The sequence below is a fragment of the Diadema antillarum genome, unplaced genomic scaffold (genome assembly GCF_040938485.1).
Source record: "Diadema antillarum isolate AM-2024a unplaced genomic scaffold, OU_Dant_1.0 seq00000323_RagTag, whole genome shotgun sequence".
In the NCBI taxonomy this organism is placed as follows: domain Eukaryota; kingdom Metazoa; phylum Echinodermata; class Echinoidea; order Diadematoida; family Diadematidae; genus Diadema; species Diadema antillarum.
The window spans coordinates 790,959-813,218 of NW_027271342.1; the positions used below are offsets into that span (position 1 = coordinate 790,959).

Sequence of the window (22,260 nt, forward strand, 5' to 3'; positions counted from 1 at the left end):
CAATAATGGCCCATTCAATTTCAGCCAAAGTTTAACAAATTTTGGAGCTGTTGGCTAATCGAAATGTTGTAGTTCTACCACGGCATTGTTTGTTTGTGTTCCCAATCTTATGCAATGTGACATTTCTGTTTGATGATTATCTTTTCTTTGGTGTTACTCTTCATCACCAACTCATCTCTTAGAGACTCAATTCACACCAAGACCGAAGGAAAAATCTTACACATCTCTTTAATGTTGCATTGACACCATGCAGCATCTCTTCTATAGGTTAAACAGTCTGCAAAGTGAAGTCAAATGTCTGATTTTAAAAGTGTAATCACTCTAAAAAAAAAAAAAAAAAAAAAAAAAACCACCATCACGACCCCTCCCTTTATTGCTAACACCCTTCTTCGACGTTTCCTGTGAAATTGTTCAATCCTGCATGGCAAGCTCGGTTTTGGCGGAGCACCTGGGATGTTTAAAGTCTGTGTCATCAAGACGTTTGCCACTCTTCACCAACCTTATAGATACATGTACATTGGAATTTGACACGTTGCATGCTACGTGCAATATCGCACGGGCATAAATTGCTTGATACTGTACATTTTCCATCGACGAATGTAAACAATTGCTTTTATTGCTCTGCGAATGTTTGAGACTAGATATTACTCTTTTACATCCGTCTTTCAGGTTTACATCAATCATTATCATTTCGCCATCACTCCTTCTCCCCCACCCCTCCCCCCCCTCTATATCAGTCCCTTCCTTTGCCATTAACAACCCTTCAACGCGATCAACGTGAAACTGATAATCGGATTACATTACGTTTGCTTTGGTACAACGTTTTTCTTTGCATGTCTGTCTCTCCTCTTTTCCCAGGGGTGCTAATGGGTGATGTCGCACTTTGTAGATACACGAGCACGGTATCTGTAAGAACTTAGTGAGGAAGTCATTGAAAATTTGAGCAATCGTAGGCTGTATCTTCATACAGCACTTTTAGAAATGCGACATCTAAACCCTTGCCAATCGTCACGTAAGTAGCCAAAGAGAGTACAAGAACATACTATTATAGACGTGTTATTACGTAGCACGTTGGTAATGCATGATGATTATGCATGGTATCAAATATTTTAAAATAATGTACAAGAATCCAGCAGTAAGTGCTAGAATATTTGCATCTTTAAAGAAATAGCATCAATACTTTTTGTGTGTTTACTTCGATTTATATATATATTTATAAGAGATCATGCGCCTTTGCATGTTAAGTGAAAATATTTGACTTTGTTTACAGGTCGACTATCATTGAACAAAAAATGAATGTGCATTACATTTTCTGAACGCACATATCACTAATACTGTTTTGAGAATATTTAAAATTCACAGGAAAATGTTTAAAACTTGACACACGGTATGTGTGTCTAAGTGAATTAAGGCACTATATGAACGCCATTTAAACCTCACGATTTTTTTTTTACAGATTTCTACAGATTTTCCTGTTCTAGTACATTCTTTGTTTGCATATCACCCTGTATATAACAGCTAACATGACTGGATTGAAAAAGACAGAAAGAAATGAGCGAGGTACCGATAAAATTCAACAACAGCCTCAACAAAAACTAAGAATCATTGGAAAGAGCTGCAATTTCTTTTTTTTTTTTTCGTAAACTTTGCTGCTTGCTGCGATTCTTTTAGAGAGAGTGCTCAGTAATCCGAAGGACACTGGCTGACGATCAAACAAGAAATAAATATTTATATGACTCTAATATGCCGCTCGATCCATCACCATTAATCTCTCTCACTATTATCGTCAGCAAAGATCGATCCTGTCTGTAAACATATAGGTCCAGTGTTGAAAACAAATATCAGCTCATTCAAGATGACTTCGTATGAGTGTGAGTGTGTTTGTGTGTGTGTGTGTGTGTGTGTGTGTGTGCGTGTGTGTGTGTGTGTATGTGTGTGTGTGTGTGTGTGTGTGTGTGTGTGTGTGTGTGTGTGTGTGTGTGTGTGTGCGTGTGTGTGTTTTGGCATGTCTTCCCTTTCTTCCTGTCCCAATCCGTATGATTATTGCACTTGAAGAGTTAATGTTTAACCTCATAGCTTCGTTGATATTGAAAATGCCGGATAAAACGTCTTTGTCTTTTAATACGTCAGGCATTGCAGAGTTTTGGTTAGATTCCGTTCCTCTTCAAAGTTGAGATGTTGTAGAGAGCGCGTTGCTATGAGCGGAAACAATAGCGATTGCTGCCCTTCACGGTTCCCGGGGCAGTAGCTTTAATTAATATTCGCACACTTCTTACATGGCATTAAACGGAGCTATACTTGGTGTTCGATTTTATCTTTTTTTCAAAATGAACAAATAGAAGGTGTCATTTTAGCATCTCTTAAAAATCACAATTTGGTTGGCTGAACAGGGATAATATTTCCGTGTTTGCAATTTCAATCTTCGTCAACTAATGAAATGCACTGTTACGCTTGAAATCTGCTGTGATAGAGGAGCATGTACATGCCATGCATGCTGAACATCTGTCGCATGATTCATTTCTTTTTACTCAGCATTAAATCTATCGACTATAGATAATGTATAAACACGCAAAATACCAGAAATCATCGGTCATGTCGGTATGGATGAGCTATATCTCTGTTGAAAGTACGTTTAAAATGTTGTACTGCTCCCCTCGATTCATCTGATAAACAAACAAGCACGAAAAGAGAAAGGAAAAAGAGATACGTAGAGACTATTTATAGCGTTCCTTGATGTTGTTTTCTGAAGGAGAAGCAAATACTCTCTAATAACACCAGTCTCCCTACTAGTATGCAAGTCTAAAGTGAGTGTCACTGCAATTTTCCCTAATATGAATTGGCTTTTATCTTCCAAAGCTAAAAAAAGAGAAATTCCAAAAAGAAAAAAAAACACGATGCTGATTGGCAATTTGCCCTGAGAGTTTAGAGGAACATGGTGATAAAATGTCCCCTCACTGTGTCTCTTTCTCCGTGCTTTTGATAGCGAGGAGCTCCGGCGGATGGCAACTCTTATATCGACACTCGCTCATGTAGGACCAGACGTTGACGTCCTTACTGTCGCCTACCTTGTTGACAAAAATTTGCTTTTATTTCTAGTCAAAACAATCACTCCCATTAACAAGCTAGCCCTGTATTTACTGAAGAAATACAGAGCAGTCGGACTGCGTGGCCGCACGGTTACAAAAAGAAGAAGGAAAAGAATCAGTCCATGCAAATGCTTTTTGCCCCCGTCAAAGTGAGAATTGTGGGGGACAATCAGTTGAAATAATTGAATTCGTCTACTTCCAAGAGAGACAGTTGTTCCCAACACGATTTGTGTGTCATTAGGCAAAGTGAGTAAAAAAAAATGACTTCGTTTTATCAATTTGTCAGAGAATAACAAAATGAAGGATTAATGGGCTTTAAGATGAGTATCCCTTTATGCTATGTCAAGGAACATTGATGTGAATAAATCAGGCTTTGAGCAGAAGACAGAAATACTGCACATTACGTTCCATATCCAGCTCTCTAGACAACTCATTCAAACTCTGAACTCGTGACTTTTTTCTAATGCGTCCTAGTTTCATGATGTGACGCTTGACACGGTTTGATACCGTCAATTCTCTTTAATGTTTGAAGGAAGGGGACTGAATTTCTTCCGACGGTACCAGTTGACATGAAGTTCACAAGTCAATGTAATAGGCCCAAATGAGGTGGAATTTGATTAAAATGAGGGAATGAAAAACAGAGAAGAACAAATAAATAAATGGAAACACGAAAATGCTCACAAAGTCAGATTATAGCGATAAAACTACAAGCGTGAATTTTACCTGTAGATAGCAGTTTTTGATATCCAAAATGAAAATCCACTTCATGTTAATTGAAAATAAATAAGAAAATTCGGTAAAATCCAAGGGAAAAGATATGTAGTTCAACGCAAAAGTAAAAAGGCACAGAGTGTCAATTATAATTTTTTTTAATTTGATGATGATATCATTCAATTCAACCAAATAAGATGAAGAGATGATGCCATCCCTTCAAAAGTCTTTACCAACCATTGTATCTGCTTGTATGCATGAAATGCAAAAGAAAAAGCTACATCCTCAATTAATGGAAAAATTTGTGATGAGTTAGAAATGAATGTCCATAATTAATTAATGAAAAGGAAATAAACCGTTTTTTATTCTTCAAATACAGAATATATGTGTCATGGGGCCAAGACATCAAAGTCTTATCAAGTTGTTCACTAATCTCTCTAGATGATTTGTGGAATAACAAAAACTTTAATTAATGATTAGGAGAGTAACACACACAAACGTAACATGGTCAAAGGTAGTCTTCATTGTAACAATATCTCTTAAGTCGTTAAATCAATGGGCGTCTGGACACTTTTTTCATTGGAAAACATGCATAGAGACGTGGAAGTGTTTGCATGTTGTAATGAGCATTACTATTAAGCAAAGAGACCCAACAATATGATTATATGAATAACAATGATGACAATAACAGCAATATATATATATAATTATATATATATATATATATATATATATATATATATATATGTCGTTTGGTGTCACATTGACAAGAGCTAGACAAAATCTGTGATACAAAGCAGCATGACTTATTTGTTACTTTTCTTAAGTATTTGCTACGTTTGTTTAGAAATCATCCTTTTGGTTTATGTGTCTTCTCCCTTTCTTTCGCTCATTTTATCTTTCTCATTGATTTACTCTCTCTTTCTTTCTTTCTACATGTCTCTTCTTTTTGTATATCTGTCTGTCTCTCCTTTTTCCTACACAGTCATATGCACCAAGGTTGACGAGAAACTGAGGCAGATCTCTGCGCCTAATCCACAAGCTTCGTGGTCTACGCCAATTACTTACAGTTGCTGATTCTAAACCCAGCTTCCTGTAACAAAAAAGTCGAACAATAAGTAGAATGAGCACATATCATGTCACTTTTTCTCTTTTTGCTGCTACCCTTTCTTTTTCTATCCTCCCTCAACTCTTCAAGTGTCAGCTGAACCAGTGCATTGGCAAATGCAATTTCCAGATCGTTTTACTCATGTGAACAAAAGACATGGTTAGCTTCTCAAACTTCCACACAACGAAAAAACCAGACAGGAGAGCTTTGTCAGTCAACACACTAGCACGCACACCACAAACACTCACACTTACAATAAAAGTGACGTGAATAGGCAAACAGTAAAGACAACTTTCCCAACCTTCAAAGGCAAGATATCACTGCAAAACTATCAAGAACTAAGCGAACCCTGGGTTGTAAATCTTGTGAGTAGCAAAGCCTGACTAGCATGAGTATTTACCATAGCTCAACAATACAAGTTAAACGGGATGAAATATATAAATGTATTGACGTAATTATACGTAGACCGTAGAGTATTATTTGGCCATCGGCGATTCAGCCCTCTCTTCTTATCATGTAGCCATGATCTTTCTATAATCTATCCGTCCTTACATTTGCGTAATATGCCTCCTTTTAAGACACCTAACCCGGACGATGGTTTATCCTACCGATATGTGACAGGCAAACTGAAAGTTGTACCGATTAGTCCCCACACCCTACATGTATAGTGGATGTCAGTTGACGAAAGAAGGTTGCACCATTCCTCTACTTACGTCTCTAACTGCTGACTAGCGTAATAAATGTCTGTCGTGTTTCCTATTACCACAGCAACAGAAATCAACCTCGAGCGAGAGTGGGCGAAGTTAAAGTTTCATTCTTCCCTTGTCGCAAACGGTAGGGTCTACCGTCGCAGGGCTGTCAACAAAACCACATTTCGCAAAGTTCAAAGCGTATAAAGGTAGATTTTACTTTTCGCGAAAAACACGTTGCATTTCTTTCTTTAGATTCATTTTTTTTGGTTCCACTTTTGGAAGATATTCATTCAATTTCTCATTACTATACCTTCACTTCAGAGTAAAATCGTTGATTATTATTTCGATACGGAGAGTGTTGTGTTCTACAGATTCCTACATTATAATATTATTGAATAAGTTACGATATAAATAAAGGTCATGTAGAAGTGATACTGACATTTGGGTAGTTATTAAGTGATTAAGCAGTTATAATTATCATTTTTCAACTGCTCTTTTCAACTTCTATGTTGCAATTTTATTCAGATCTCATATAATCCCTTCTTTCCACCTTACTGCTTTACAAAAAAGAGTATCTTTCCTTTACTTCCTCGTCTTTAGTGACGACGTAGACGTTCAAAACAGATTCCGAGAGAGCGAGAAATGAGTACCCGTCAACTACGTCAGCAGAGGTCTGAATCAAATCACAGCTTAGACTGAAATTACCTCAAAGAATAGAGGTTCGAGGGACCAGTTTTGTATTTTCCCTTAGAATCTTAATCATCTACTATAGTTGCATGACGATTACTCAGGTACAGGTACATTACATTTGGGCTTTACGAAGACAGATTGTTTAGAAGACACCCTGGGTTTCAACACCTCCTTATTCGTATTCATATAAGCAGGATAAAGTGCTGGGGGAGGACGGTTGTTCCCTCTCAGAATGTACCAACACGATGTGAAAAGGACGGTGAATCTATCGAGAGAGGTAGGTGCATTATCCGTTCGCAATATTTGTTATTTTACGTACTATTACTCGCGCAACTCCTAACAGACCACGGTAGATCGACAAGGACTGATAGATCGACGAGAGTATTAACAAGTGGTGACAACAAGTGAAAGAGCGACTTAATGATGTTGCCTTCAAACTCGGCTTGGTACGTAGGAAATCAGACAAGAGCTTTGTGATACCATGTAAAGTCTTACATTTACACGTTTTAGCATGGACAAGCATGAACAAGAAAACAGCTTATATGCTCAGCAAAGGCCTTCCCCTGTTTTGGCATCTTATTAAAGGAAACCAAAACCCAAATACAGATATGGATTGAGTGAAGACGGTAGTATTAGTTGAACTCATCAGTGAAAGTTTGAGGAAAATTGGAGATTCCGTTCAAAAGTTAAGAATTTTCAAAGTTTCGATGTCGTCATCGCTGGAAAAGGAGACTGCTACAGTTTATTATTGGTTCATTATGGACAAAAATATATAGAAAACATAAAGAATATTCAACATATTTTCACTTTTCTAGCATTATGAAAGAGCACTTTGCTTGCCTCTTCGAAAAAGCAGAGGGAATATCATTCCCCTTAACATGTGTCGGTAGCATGTCGATGGAACGCGTACCTTCTATGAAAAACTGAATTTTGTGGAATTCTTCATATTATATTTTCTTTATACTGTTGTCCACAATGACGTCATGAACTGTAGCAGTCTCCTTTAATATCCAGTAGTGACTGCACTGAAACTTTAAAAATTCAAAACTTTTGAATCGACTGTCCGATTTTCCTCAAAATTTCAAATGATATGTTCTGCTAATAATGTTACTTTTACTCAATCCAAATTTATAATTGGGTTTTGGTTTCCTTTGAATAAGCTTTGAATTTAAAAAGAAGAAGAAAATCATTGACATCATACCAACTGCCTTGAACTGAATGTTCACTAGAATAGAGCATCGAACCTCTGCGAAAATTGTGTTTGTTTGTTTGTTTGTTTGTTTGTTTGTTTTGCAGTTGTTCTTCGTCTCCTGCCCCCTCCCCATCTCTCCCTCTCTCTCGCTATCTATCTATCTATCTTTCTATCCATCTATCTATCTATCTATCTATCTATCTATCTATCTATTTATCTATCTATCTATCTATCTACCTACATTGGCTTCCTTACCACAGAGTCCGTTACAATCGGATTTGCCTCTTCCACCCACCACAATCTCTTTTCACAAATCAAGCTGAGAGGAAATACTCTGACATTTGATACCAATGAAAGCCTGGATATTTCTGTGAGTTTAAAGAATTTGTGAAGATAATAAAACAAATTGGAGTATAATATAAAATGTTGTGTTCGCCCATACATATATATATATATATATATATATATGCAAATATGATTTCTGAAATGGAATCTTGCATGCGTATTCATCCGTCCTAGTGCACAGGACATCAATTTGCATGATTATTAGGCAATTTTGAGGCTTAACCTTATATGCATGTACATGTTGCATATAAGTGTAACTTATTTCAAAGCTTTCGTGCGTTTGTTGTACAGAACATTTAGTCAAACCGGTAATACAATTCATGAAAAATATAAAAATTTTTACAAATGTATGATATTAAGAAATTAGGAAGAGTTTCCTTTTTTAAATGATTATTTGTTCAAATTGTTTTACAGAAAATCATTTGTTGATGATCATAACACATCTGTGATACTATTTAGGTGAACTCCAACCGTTATTGACAGAATCGTGTGATGTCCCACTTCCTATAGATTGTGTGTAAGTTCAATAAAGATCAAATATTGGATATCGATTTCTCGAGGTCACTTGCTGTTTGTTATGAGCAAGAATCATGTGTAAGTTAAGCAATGAGCCTGATCTGTATCATTATAGGCCTACATACAAACATTTAGGTATCACTGATAAGGTAGCATCGCGTTAATTAAAAGTTATCCATGAATGTAGCAAAGTACCTAAACACATACGTAAGAGTTCTGTCTCATCTCAGCATTCTTAAACCGTTTTAAGCGGCCTTTTTGTCATTTTATCAGAAATGTTCGTATGAAAATATTCATGTGAAAAAGTTGGGTTTTTTTTACAATTGTTAAACCCATTAAGTTAGTACAATTCGAGTTTCAATGGCAAATTGCTCGTCTCTGCGTATGTTTCATTTTGTCTATTTTTTTTCTGAAGGTGTCATCGTATCCAGTACCCGCTTAAGATAGCAGACTCCTGCATTTTTCCCTCACTATACACTGCAAATAAGTGTTTTTCTGATATCTTTGATTTCACTGAATTTGTTAATATACTTTACAGATTATGCTTATTATTCTCTGAATTCATTTTGTTTGTTGCTTTTTGTTTTGTTTAAAATACATTGTACATCGTACCATAAATGATGTATGATTTTCATGGAAAATGCAGAAATAGAATAAAAATGAAACTGAAAACTAAAAACTAAAAACTAAAAACTAAAAAGCCTACGTCATGAAAATATAAGAGAAAACTGGCATTACCTAGAAATATATCATAATGTAAATTAAAGTCACCTGCTATGGCATACATGTGCCATATATATCGAGTGACAGTTACAAATGTTCTTGTTCTATGCCTGTTGTCGCTCTATATTTCTGGTCGTTATTATGACATGAATCAGCTAAATTGACCGTTGCTGCTGCACCATATCTACGCATGAACTTCAAAACAGAAAGGATCTGTTTTCCATTCCAAAGATGTCGCTGTTGGAAGGTTTTGAATTCAACGCCGGCCGACTTCATGATCTCAACGTGTGAGCTGATATCATCTATTTATCTATCTTCTTTATGTCGTTACACATATATCATATTTGTTTGTGCGTGAGGCCTCGTGTACTCGTGTGTGTACGTTTATACTTATTAATTTGTCCATATACTTTGTGTCACCAGTTATAATGGTTGAGTAGATCAATTCAGCGAAATTATTGTTGTCTTATCTGACGTTGCATTTGCAAAATTCAATCATGTTTGACTCGTGAAGGTGCCATCTTCCTACCAAGGGAAGAGAATAGCTAATTATATTTGTCATTTTGTACCCGATGTTTTCTGAATCATGTCACTTTTCATCGCTTTGTCACAAATGATATTCCTCTTAACCAAATACTCTATTTGTGAATTCAATTCTTTTATTTCTACACAAGATAATAAAAGCAAATGTAATGATTTGTGAGTTTTCGTCACTGTCTAACACCATTCCCTATGGATTGTCGTCATATAAAATTTGGTGTTCCAGTTATTGCTGTTACACACATGAGACCCATGAGACACGAAAAGTTAAGATAATGCATTATTCTCTGTACCAACTTTATGATAACCTTTGACATGACAGCACGAGTTTTAAAGACAGTGGAAGCTGTGTGGCATGAATCAAATAAAAACAAACAAACGAGAAAGCAGTTACTAAATAATAATAAATAACAGCAAATATCACCTCACGGCTTTAAAAATCGTATTCTGAGCACAAAGACACTGCACTTTTGGAACAAAAGACAAATGAAAGCTGCAACTAAGACTGGATTTTCTTCCTTTTTTTGTCAAGAATCTGAACTGATTTGGGAGTGGTTTTTTTTTTCTATCCTTTTGTCTGTAATACTTGAGCAATGTACTTTTCAATTTCGCAACTTGTGTTAAAATCTTTAAATAAAGCCATGCGTAGTTGTGTGCATCCCTCCCTCCTGCAAGCGCATGGCTCGTAGACATGTGTGTAGGAGTAGCATAGGGAGAGATTTGGCGCCAAAGGTTGTCAATCGGGTGACATAATGTGGCATCGGAAACCACATTACTGTTCTGACTACACATCACTGTCTATGGGGATATATCTATCAGAGGTGGCACTATTCCAAGCTATATAAGGGTGCTAAGACAGTGCAGTGACACCGTACGCTTCAGAACGTGAAGGTTCCATAATACTTGCTGCCCATCGTTTGCAGTGTTATGATATATAAAATATTTGAGAGTATTGGAGAGGAAAAGATGATCTGCATGCCAGTGTACATTAAAACCAGCATGAAAGTGTGTTTGAGATTATCCGTCTTGAAAACGAAAAAAGGAGAGATATATTTAAAGGGTATTTTATTGGTATATTCGAAACAAAGGGCAAGAGAACCTTCACTGTAAAAACATCGGTGTTAGATTTAACACCACGGGTGTCTTGAAAACGAAAAAAGGAGAGATATATTTAAAGGGTATTTTATTGGTATATTCGAAACAAAGGGCAAGAGAACCTTCACTGTAAAAAACATCGGTGTTAGATTTAACACCACGGGTGTTAAATCTAACACCGATCAAACTTCAATAAAGGACCACACCCACAGGTGTTAAAAATGCACTGTGATGGTGTTGAAAAGTGTTCACCTGACACTTCGTGGTGTTAATTTGACACTGTACCTTGTGTTATTTTGACACTGTACTGGTGTTAATTCAAAAATGACACCACATGGTGTTGATTTGATATTTGTTGGTGTTAATATCAATGGTTTAACACCCGTCCAGCTTCAATAAGAGACCACACCAGCTGGTGTTACTTTGGTGTAAATTTATTTTCACATTTTTTTCTAAAATCTAGTATTTTAATGTAAAATTCTTGATCGTCTTGTTTAAGTTAAAAATCAACAAGAAGTGCAGTTACTAAGAAACTCTTCAAAAAACAGTTTAAAATTTGGAAATGACACCCGGAGGTGTTAATTTAACACCATAAATGAGCACCGAAAATTTAACACCAGCTCGGTGTTCACTATTTAACACCGGACTTTTTGCAGTGTTGTAGTTCTCATACACTGAAAATTACATCTTGCTTCGCGCCCACTATTTCTATACAAATAGACAAAGGCTATCGTTCCATAACTCTGTACATAGTCCCATGAGGACAATATAATGTTGGCCTAGGATAATTGTGTCTAATTAGAGTTTACAAAGGGAGATGGAGTGCCATCCACCTTATTGTTCGAGCTCCTGTATCAAACAAACAAACAGACGAAAAGAAGAACTAAGAGATGCTTAAAGTGTCTCCAAAGAACGCCGTTGCGAAAGGGAAATCATCGCGGCAGTTAGGGGACTTTCTTTCACGTCAAATTGATGGTAGACGACCGGGCTGGTGCTTAATTGGAGGGTATTGTTAGTGTAATGAAGTCGCCGATAGTTCTGCGCAAGTAATGACGTTTTGTTGTGACGTATTGAAGCATGCATGTCCTTTAACACAATGTGCAAGAAATGAAAATTATGACTCAGCGCATTGCCCGATGACAGGAGGTATCTTATTCTTTGCTTTTACTTTTCATTTCACGCTGATAAATGATGATATTTATCCTATCTGGCTAAGGAATAATATTTGTGGAGTTTCTTATGTTTGCATCATTTCTACTGCCATTTTTCTTGTAATCAAACACATGAAGCATATTGAAAACCAAAAGTGTTTAACAAACCCATAATAGGATGAACCAGACCCACGTAGAAATATGTAAACAACAATCCGGACTCCTTCTTCGAGGAATAAGTGTACGCGTGTGCTTGTGCGTGAAAAAAAAAATATACAAAGCAAATGGGACATAATCCATTGGAAGAAGAGGTAAATTGGGAAGGAGCTCTTGGTACCCGATCTGGATAGATGAAATAGAATTGACGAGGATTGACAATAGATTTGATAAGATTTGACAGGACTGGAGGAAAAAAAAATGCTTCTGGTGGCATCTCACGCCGACAACTTTTTCTACAACGTCCTGTATAATGGTTGCTTTAAACATGATATAAAATATTCAAACTTTATTGACACGGGCACATGTTATAAGATATTCAAACTTTATTGACACGGTCACATGAGTGTCTATCAGTGCAATGATAAATGTGCTAATATATCAATTCAAACAGCTGTTTGAGGTCCTTCTGAATCTGATGATTCTGAAATTCGTTAGAAAGTATAAAACTAAGCACTAAAAGACCACTTAATCATAATATCTAATTTTTTGCTGGCACAGTTACGATGTTTGTATATATATATATATATATATATATATATATATATATATATATATTTGTGTGTGTGTAAATCAGACAAAATGATAATTTTTTTTCTGTGGAAACAAGTTCAAGTGTGTTTGCTTGGATCACGGATGACTGAAGTTTGCTTCTGTCTTCGCTTTTTGAGCTAAGAAGTACGAAGCCATTGGTTCTCTTTGCACGAATCATGCTTGATAAGCTCCTCGCGTCCGTCCCAATTAATCCCGAGCCTTGACATTTGTGAGTCTCTTCGACAATCACCCTTGCACTTAAACAATCTGGGCACACATCCCACAAAGGCCAGGATGTGGCTGCCATTCCAGTCGCACAAATCACTGACTTCATATCCTCTTTCAGTTTTGGAGGAGAAGGTCTTCTTGCATATGCTTTATCTACTTCTGACAACCGTCCGTAACATGATATTTTCTGGACATGCAAATTAGCACGTGGAGAGAGACAAGAAGGTTCCCCTTGTACTGTACGAGAAATTAGGATATGAAATATACAATAGTTAACCAGTCGTCATTTCCGATGTAGAATAGATCTATGGATCTATGAATAAACGTATTTCAGCAGACAGCACTCAAACAAGTGTCGTTTCATATCACGGAACTATATTTCGTTTCTTGTTCATTTTTTTTGAAAGTTGATGATATATGACTCGTGTTTGGAGTAAACACACACACGCAAAAACGTACACATCAATCAGACTAGCTATTTGTTATGAAAAATATGAGCATGCTGTACTAATTTTTTTCCATTTTTCGATCATTCGTAGCAAGACATAAATTTTTCATATAGGAAATGAAAAAAAGTTCACATCATGAAACCAAAGACTTTTTTTTTCAGCCTTACTGCTATCTCAGTTTATAAGAATAATCGAGCTTACCTTGTTCCTATTTTCCATTGTGTAATACATTCAAGGGGGAAAAAAAAGATGCCTGGAAATAGCTGTGATATTTGTGACCTCGACAAAGTTTTGCCTTGGCCGTAACAGAGTAGGTCAATGTATATTGTACTAGGCGATTGCAAGAAAGGGGGAAGTCCGCTTCAAATCCTCTTAGCATCAGGTGAAAACTAACGAGGTAAGGAAAAATCCGCCATCCGCAGACGGTAGGCAGCATCATCCATTTTGGTCTAGGTGCTGTGAAGAAATTGAGAGGATGTGAACCTAGTCTTCCACTACATGGATGACCTAATGACTGCCGTAAGTGATTCCATAATTGTGCTGCAAGTGTTCCGAAGGACCTGTCTCGGTGGGGTATCCGATCTTCAAAGCGCTGTCGGAAAAAATGGGGAGCAATGAATTTCCCACATAGTAGTTTCTCTTTAGGGGACAGGACAGGGGTATTCCTTTTCACACTTTTAGGCAGATTTTAAGGAACCATTTTAAAAACCATTCGATATGGGTGAAATGAAATCTCGCCGTGAACAGTGTGCCAAGTAAATTCCTTCAATTTACAACCTCACTCCCAATCTCCCTCCCCCCTTTCTCTCTCTCTCTCTCTCTCTCTCTCTCTCTCTCCCTTTCCTACTTTCTCTATGTCTGACTGGTTTCCTCCATGTAGTTGTCGTTTTATACCTCTTTATTTTTAGAATGGAATGACTCGAACATTGCGCACTTGCTTGTTGCATTAAGAAAGCCATAAGTGTGTAGGGAACAACAATATAAGATAAGAACAATGGCGGGACCACACTCATATTATATTTCTATAGAATGATTTGTATCCGAGCAATGAATATGCATGATTTGATTTCATTGAAGAGTGTAAAAGTGTTTTGCTATCAGTCCCTGATTTGGAATAGCCAAAGTTTATTGAAACATCCGAGGATTGGGTTGTAAATATCAGCCAACGAACCGTAAAAATCAGGAAGACACAGATGTAGCTATCAGGGTAACTAAGGGTATTGGGATTTGACAACAATTCAGCAACCTTCTATGTTACTATAAAAAAAAACCATCCTCGTGCGGCCAAAAACCAAACTAGTTTTCACATGAGGGCGCATCGGTCCACTGAGAAATTGGATGAAATTTACTTTTACCCCATCTTATTTTGATGTGCCTAGTTCGAAGAAAAAAAATGAGTGGAGATGAATTATTGTTCACATGAAACATAACTCTTGACATATCTTAAAGTAGCACTTTAAACAGCGAGACGAATTAAATTATATGTTGTAAACCAAACATATTTAAAACGGAGAACCTAGAGGAAACGATTGCTTAACTACAAGAGTTTACTAATTGGATGTTTTCAAAAGACAGACACACTTTATCATAAAAAGGTAAATTAACATAGGTCATATAAACAATTAATTCCAGTTTCTGCACTCATATAGGTCATATAAACAATTAATTCCAGTTTCTGCACTCATTATGTTCATTATTGTTGTATCTTGTGTCACATGACACAAATTTACAACGTGTGTAGATGAATAATTTTGATGAAAAATATATTTGCAATCTTATTGTAATGCATAATGTTGCACCAGTGAGCTGAACGCACTACACTAGTTTGGGGCCTGCTAAAGAATAATTGCAAACATACATTGGAGTCCAATGGTTTATCAAATTTGTCACCAGAGAATTTTTCAAGTTTACAGTACACGACAGCATGTCTTTTTTCATAATTGTTTTTGCTTTTTGAAAGTTTATCAATGCTGGTATATGTGCGTTTGCGTTATGCCTTTAGCTCCAGGCCAAATCCTCTTCATATTTGATTATCATCGTGGGTATATTGCCAACAACAACCAAAATAGAATGTCTCCTCACAATTTTCTCTTTACTCTCACATATCCTTCATAAGGTTTTTTCCTTTGAGTTCAGATTTTATTTTTGTATTTTCGTTGTAGGTCGATACTCAGTTCTCGCATGTTTTCAGGTTGGAGAAATAGAGTTATTTTCATATATACTATCATAACAACAGCAGCAAGATACCACAATAGAGATATGATGCATTTCCACGATTCTTAGGATTGGAGTGTACACAAGATAGAAATGAAAGACCGCATAACACTAGCATTCACAATACAAACGTTGGTTAATTTCGGAAACAAAACTATTGGGAGCTAGCGCCGCAATGTAGACGACCCTCAAGAATGGTAACGAAGTTATCTTGAACCACTCGAGAATTCGCCAAAACGAATGAGCGATATAATAGGACTATTGTCTTCTTGAATAGATGATTATAATTTTGATCATACTTCTTTAATTCGTGGATCTCAATGAACCATTGCTTTCCTTTCTTCATGACGGCCTGCGACTTCCTATCATCTCTTATTCCTTAATTGGCGCGACGAGGTAACGAGGAGATATTTCGGAGACTCTCATTCATTCTTTTTCTGGTCAAAGGAAGGACAGTTCTCCACTCATGTGGGCAATTTCCTGAATAGAGACTTGGCATTGAAATGCCAATGCTATGCTTCTGGTTAGGTTTTTCTCCCTCCTGCCTTTCGGCAAAGTCTGATTCGTGAGTGGAATGAATGTAAACGTAATGATCTATCTTTTTTTTTTCCTTTTTCAGTTTTTGAAGAAAACCCTTTTATTTTTTATCTGACCTTTTGGAGAAGGTTGTAAAACAGATATATGAGTCTTTGCAATATGTATGATCGCATATCTCGTAACAACAGTTCTAATTTTGTTTCGTATGTTGTAAAGCACTTAAAGTGTGGTCTCCGTGTTAAAGTATGGCAAGATGACGTCTCGCAAACTTCTTAGCTGTTATCTTTCTTATTAATCAGTGCAAACAGGTTAATATTCAAGTCGGCTACAAGGTCTAAGCAGCAAATTAGACTGGACAGCTCCTCGTCCTTAAATTTGACATGATGTCAAATCCAGCTTTACCAGTTAACCATTCAGTAAATACACGTAGTGGCAAAATAACCATGGTCGAATTTCAGCCTCCTTCTTCACACTTTGTTGTCCCTATGCGGATATAGAATCATACTCTCATCATCTACCTGGTGTAGTGCTTCTGGAGCGGAGAGGATGTATTTCTCGAGACTAGTGGTAGGGAACACTGTACGCACGCATCGAGAAGCATTGATTACCAATTGAAAACTTGGTAACGGATATATCGATTAGTCACACGCCAGCCTCTGCTCACATAAATGGTGTTATCGATAGTGCAACCAAATGCGCACAACATAGGATGGGCGTTGGATGCCACACATTAAATATGTCCAAAGAGTAAGCGGACAAACCTTAGTTGGCGCAGCTTGTCACACCTAGAATGCCTTACGACTTCAGTGTGGGAACTAACTCACATTGATGTACCTGAAAAAAAAAAAAATGCTGACGGTTGAAACTAAGATGAGCAGATCATGTAAAGAGTGTGATGTATGATCATCACTCAGATTGAATAAGTTAAATCTAAACAAAATGCAGCGGGCATGCATTCAAAGAATGACTAAGATTATGAAAGAAGTCGCTGAAAATCTTATATCCAGCCATGGAAACGATGTTATTTGATGTTTTAAGCAGGTGCCTTGATACCCATCCGCTCCCCTATGTGTCTTTACTTACAGGTCTTGCGGACTTCTGATGCACTGCAAATTTTTTGTTGTTGTTGTTGTTGGTGGGTTTTTTTGCCCTCTGTGGCTATTGGAAGATTGATAATGTGTGAATTGCAGAGTCAGTTCCTTACATCTCCCTGTACGAGGAAAATTTGCATTTCAAGTCATGGTAAGAAAATCGCTGGCATGTTTATGAAAGACCCGAAAAGTGTAGTTTTAGCAGTCCCTTCGCGGCGACTCGATGTCACACATATTCAGCCCAGTGTACAGTCGTGTCCGAAGGAGCGCTTTATAGGCACTGAATTGCCAGTCTGCTCAACATTTAGACGTGTATGTAAAAAAAAAAGAGAAAAAAAACATAATCCATGAACAATAGGCGTACCACACAGAAGAGGGCTGTGGTTTAAAATGAATGAATATAGCAATGTTCACTTTATATAGCAAAATTATTATTATTATTATTATTATTATTCACTCATGTCACTGTTGTTAGTCATAACTGGAGAGCATCTAACCGGCAGTGTAAGATATCACACTATGTCCTTTCAGAGATGGAATTTGATGAATACATTGTATGTTGTTGTCATAAGAGATTGTTACGGATTTTTCATTGAACATATAGAATAAAATGAAAGAAATAAATCTGTAGTGAACACAATCATAATTTAGAGCCTGGTAGGTAATAGCGGAAAAAAACATAAAGCAGTAAACGTAAGAACACAATGATTAAACGACAATAATAACATTTGATATTTGTGTTTGTTTAGGGGAATGAGTTTACGTGAAAGAGTTTAGTACAATTTCGAAAATGAAATTCGGGTGGAAGTATCACACCGGGTAATGCGTTTAAAAAAAACCCCACGAAAACAGTCTAGTTATTTGCAGGGGCTGTTCAGCTAAATAGTCCCAAGGGACATGTTGTGAAATATTTGCATTTCGCTAAAGATGATCCCTTTTGAGCCATTAGTAGAAATGCAACATGTTTAGGAGCTGCTCAGGTGTTGGATTTCTGCGGGAACTTGGGGTCATGTAACTCCAAAAATGTACACTGTAGAGCAATGTAAGTTCGAGTTCGTAATGCTGGCCTTGAATTCAGCATTGTGACTCGACATTTTGTCCTGTGTTGTATAGTAGAAATCTTAAATTTAACTCTGATAAAGCGTGAAGAGCAACAAGTTTCTTTCTCTTACAGGCAACGCCCATGGAAAAACGAGGATCTGTATACTCTCCTTTATCAAGACAGCCTTCATTTCTACGGTATCAAGGGAGACACTGGCATGACATAAAGACTTGTGTTGGGTTTCATGGTTAGAGGTTTACCGTGAACATGTGGGAATTTCTGTCTTAAAAGAAAGGGAAATCTCAGCAGCCAGCAAAAGGGGTACGTTGATCTGACTGCCACCTCTGTCACCTAACAATGTCGTCAAAAGGTATGTCATGTATATAAAATGGTCACTTCTTGCAGGCAAGGGCTAGGGCATTTATAAGTAATACATATTATTTGACAGTCATTTCAAATGGGTTCAAAAACTTGCCTTGACCATTCATACATACATCCATACATTCATACCACTCATACATAATTCTGAAATCCCCTTGCATAGACTTAATACACAGGCCACCAGGTTTCCGTATCGAACGGGTTAATGTATGTGAAGTTATATTACAACTTTGGGATCTGATCACACACGACATCTATGTGAAGGTCTGGTCCTTTATTTTTGACTTTAAGATTTAGCTCATTTAGATTTACAACCGCTAAAGGAAATGCGGATATCTAAGTGACTGATTTAGCTCCATACGAAAAAGCGAGAAACAGGTCTGCTGCTAAAGACAACATACCATGCATGCTGCTGACCATTTCGAAAAGAAGAAAGAAATCAAATGTGGCAAAGAACTTCAAATAAATTGATCTGAATTGTAAAATCATCAATATTACACTACTCACCATACACACAAGGGCAAATTCATGTCTTTTACATCAACAGCAAGGAAGTACGTGTCCGTTCTGCTTGTATTTTTATTCTTTCTTCTACAGTAAATAAGAATGGATTGTTCTGCCAGTAGAACGTATTTCTTGTAGTTCGAGTAAAACAAAACAGTTTGCTGTACAAAGCTAGATTTTAACATTTCCTTCTCTATTTTTCTTCCTTCATCTACTAGTATCTTTCTCTCCCTCTCCTTCTCTTCTTTCTGTCTGTCTGTCTCTCTCTCTCTCTCTCTCTCTCTCTCTCTCTCTCTCTCTCTATCCCTTTCTTTCTGTTACTTACCATAGTTGCTTTAACTCTTCTTTCAGTTAGATCCTTGCTGGTGTGATTAAGGACACCATCTACATCAAATGTGTGTAAATATGTTGAATAGCATGGCATATCAGATCTCATAACTTTGACACGATATTATTTTTACAAGACTAGCATTTAAGAGAGAAAAAGGAATTCCTTACCTTGATATATGTGTGTGAGAGAATGCGCCACGGGTGCTCAAGAGATGAGGACGAAGAGCGACTAATGTGCGTCTTTGGTGACCGGTTGCTGCTTCTTTACCGTTTTCTCTTCTTTCCTCGCCGATGATGAAAGGTACTTTTGATCTTCGCACAATACTGCCAAGGGTTCTCACGCCGCAAACAGTCTGGATGCTCTAGTGGCGTTCCGTCGTTTATCAGTTCCAGATCAAGTCTTTATGTGCATCATTCCTTGTAACAGGTTGCTAGTTGAGATGTGATGACGAGACGGTATCTGTTTTCGGCTCTTTTTTTTTCTCGAAAAAAAATCTTTTAATTTCGTCACGCGAAGCACAAACAGTATCTGCATCCCTTTTCGCACGGGGTTGTGGGTTTTTATGCAAAATGGGCATGCGCTATTATTCGATTACACCTTGCTGGCATGTGATTGGTCGAAAGATGGTGGAGTGGGGCTCCACTCGTTATGGCGATGTAGTGAGAGCCAGGATACCATGAAACTGGAAGGCGTTTTTTGAATACTCCCACGAATGACGTAGACTGACGTCACTTCGCTTTATATCTCGGCAACCTTACGGAATGAACCTTATAGGGCGACAGTCACAAAAGATTAGATCCCACCATTTCATATTGGTTTGACGATTATTCTTGTATTCATATTCATTCCGTGGGGTTGAAAAATATTATCAAGGTAAACGTATTTAATCATAGTCAAGTGTTCCGCTTCGGAGGTTAAGTTGTTTACTCGCCGCAAGAGTTTCCGATGAATTAGAGATTATTTTTCCTCTGTATGTCTTAGGGGACTGTCATTTTGTGTCTATAGACATCCCGATATGTGAATGGCGCTGCAGTCTGATTGCCGTCAATGAGCTTGACTCTTGCTCATACGATCACAAAGCTACCAATGTATTAACATGGATCTATTTAAAGTGTTCAAGCACTCGATGACTGCCGGCGCCACTAATAATAAGACTTCTATAGGATCGCTCACATGAGCAATCCTCCCAATCTGTATGATTTGTCATGTCGCCCTGTTAGATAAGACCTCTCTGTAATATTCGTCATCATTTTTTATTTGTGCTGCGGAATCGGGTGCCTTGGAAATTGAATTTCCCTTTTTTTTTTTTACAACTTTCTTCTTATTTAAATATCCATAATAACTGGTTGTGTGACACTAAGGGTAAACCAAATTTCCGTGACTTCCGAAATCATTCCATCAAGAGATCGATGATCAATCTTCGAAAGAAGCTTTCAGGGAAGCTTCATGGTACTATACAATGACTTCTTTTTCAGGTCAAATGATTAGTCAGTGGGGGAACTTATATTGTTTCGAGTAAAGAATTTTTGTGCTATGGCGATATTTGCCTTATTTCTCAATTGAATCTCCGCGAATAAACCATATATTGCCTTGAACTTATGCTTTATCTAATCTAGTCAGAGTAAATGATACGTACTGTTTCTAAAACAACTAGTGACGTCATAAAAGCATACTGCTACTATTGAAACTTATATTATAAATGCATTCACAGAGTCGGTTTCACGATCACAAAAAGAAATCTAGTGAGAAATTTTCACTTTCAGACATTTGGATTTCTGCCTCTTTTCTTTTCAGGATATATGTCAAGTCAAATGTGACTCTTCCGCTTCGTATGGTATGTGTTTGAAGCGAACATTTATTTGCACCAATATAGCATTTATTGCGTTATTATAATGTTCTAATCTTTTCTTAGAAGGTACACTGATTTTTTTTTTTTGAGGGGTATAGTGTTACCAAGTGAATATTTGCCCCTGTTGTCTGTGTTTGGATGGACAAGTTTTAAGCATTTTGTGTCTTTGTATAGTATATTTGCCATGTCATGATAGTCCGAGACAATGATATAGAGAGATTGCATTGACCAAAATCGGCAATTATTTTTTTTTCCCGGACAGGACATCTACACATTCTCGCAGATGAATGAGACTAAAAGGGGAACCACTGACTTTCGTTTCGATTTATTCCTTCTGATTCAAAATGTCGCCTGATGATATTTATGATATTCATAATTATGCCATAGAATTGCAATCGCAAACAGTTTGGTTACATTTTCTGTTTCAATTTCAATTACTTTATCTCCATCGAGCAAGAGCGATACATAATACAGCAAAAAGCAAAAAGGAAAGAAGTACAAGCTATAAAGTATAGTGCAAAATGTATGTGCGAAAGAAAGTGCGAATGAAGGGGTGGAAGTGAAGCAGGTGCGGAGACTTCCGTAACAACATTTTGATACGCCATGTGAAAGTACATAATAACACTGACGTTAGCCGTGTATGACACGTCCAGTAAAAGTGGATGTTGTGCGATAAGCCATGTTTACTCAAACACTTTGACTTTTATCGAGATGTAACCTCTAACCTAATGCGTAAGAACTAATTCCCATTTCGCTGAACTTTTGTAAAGGCATGGCAGGGCTTCTTGACCGAATAAATCTCATAAGCAGAGAGAAATTACCAGATTGCGTAACTGGTCTGTAATGCAAACAATGATAATATCGACCTCCATAGTTTGACGCTTATTTGACATTATTGCAGCCTGCTTTTATTGAAGTCTCATTTAACTTTAATATTTGGTCATAACAGGACTAAGTTTCTGCCTGACATCATGTCACTCGTTTACTCTATGATCAGTGAATATGGCTGTTTCATCATTGTGTGGCTACTGTCAG

General features: G+C 37.1%; 1 protein-coding gene across 1 annotated transcript in view; it reads right to left on the bottom strand.

Moving 5' to 3' along the window:
• Positions 1-19,922, bottom strand: part of LOC139730627 (uncharacterized) — a 36,199-nt gene extending 16,277 nt beyond the window's left edge. The window contains exon 1 of the mRNA XM_071641484.1: positions 19,544-19,922. The gene's annotated coding sequence lies outside the window, so the exon portion shown is untranslated. The remainder of the gene's footprint in view (positions 1-19,543) is intronic.
• Between the last annotated feature and the right edge of the window lie 2,338 nt (positions 19,923-22,260).